The following is a 1,224-nucleotide window of genomic DNA, read 5'->3' as shown; positions in this document are numbered from 1 at the left end:
CTCAGATGAAGCGTCCTTAGTACTGCTTGGTGCATTTTGCATTCCAGACAGACTTTGAGAAATCAAATTGACTTGTTGAGTCAATATCTTGTTCTGAGCCAAAATGGCATTCAGAGTGTCAATCTCAAGAACTCCTTTCTTCTGACTAGTCCCATTGTTCACAGGATTCCTTTCAGAAGTGTACATGAATTGGTTATTTGCAACCATTTCAATTAGCTCTTGAGCCTCTGTAGGCGTCTTCTTCAGATGAAGAGATCCTCCAGCAGAGCTATCCAAAGACATCTTGGATAGTTCAGAGAGACCATCATAGAAAATACATATGATGCTCCATTCAGAAAGCATGTCTGAGGGACATTTTCTGATTAATTGTTTGTATCTTTCCCAAGCTTCATAGAGGGATTCACCATCCTTCTGTCTGAAGGTTTGGACTTCCACTCTAAGCTTACTCCATTTCTGAGGTGGAAAGAACTTTGCCAAGAAGGCATTGACTAGCTTTTCCCAAGAGTCCAGGCTTTCTTTAAGTTGAGAGTCCAACCATATTCGAGCTCTGTCTCTTACAGCAAAAGGGAATAGCATCAGTCTATAGACCTCAGGGTCAACCCCATTAGTCTTGACTGTGTCACAGATTTGCAAGAATTCAGCTAAAAACTGATGAGGATCTTCCATTGGAAGTCCATGGAACTTGCAATTCTGTTGCATTAGAGAAACTAATTGAGGCTTAAGCTCAAAGTTGTTTGCTCCAATGGCAGGGATAGAGATGCTTCTCCCATAGAAATTGGGAGTGGGTGCAGTAAAGTCACCCAGCACCTTCCTTGCATTGTTGGCATTGTTGTTGTTTTCGGCTGCCATGTCTTCTTCTTCCTTGAAGAATTCGGTTAGGTCCTCTACAGAGAGTTGTGCCTTAGCTTCTCTTAGCTTTCGCTTCAAGGTCCTTTCAGGTTCAGGGTCAGCTTCAACAAGAATGCCTTTGTCTCTGCTCCTGCTCATATGAAAGAGAAGAGAACAAGAAAATGTGGAATCCTCTATGTCACAGTATAGAGATTCCTTGAGGTGTCATAAGAATAGAAAATTAGAAGAAGGAGGTAGAAGAATTCGAACTTGATTGGGTAGAGTTCGAATTGTGCATTAAGAAGGAGTAGTACTCCATAAATAGAAGGATGTGGGAAGAAGGGAAGAGAATTTTCGAAAATTAATTAAAAAGATGTCAAATACATTTTGAAAAAT

General features: G+C 40.8%; 1 non-coding gene across 1 annotated transcript; it reads left to right on the top strand.

Annotated features, from left to right (window-relative positions):
- Window positions 1-336: 336 nt before the first annotated feature.
- LOC130932216 (small nucleolar RNA R71) lies at window positions 337-444 on the top strand. The gene has a single exon (XR_009067376.1). It is a non-coding gene; the product is annotated as a small nucleolar RNA R71 (small nucleolar RNA).
- Window positions 445-1,224: the final 780 nt, after the last annotated feature.

This window comes from Arachis stenosperma, chromosome 5, assembly GCF_014773155.1.
Source record: "Arachis stenosperma cultivar V10309 chromosome 5, arast.V10309.gnm1.PFL2, whole genome shotgun sequence".
Taxonomy (NCBI): domain Eukaryota; kingdom Viridiplantae; phylum Streptophyta; class Magnoliopsida; order Fabales; family Fabaceae; genus Arachis; species Arachis stenosperma.
Note: the sequence above shows the minus strand (reverse complement) of the source record. Positions and strands in the feature narration are given on the sequence as shown.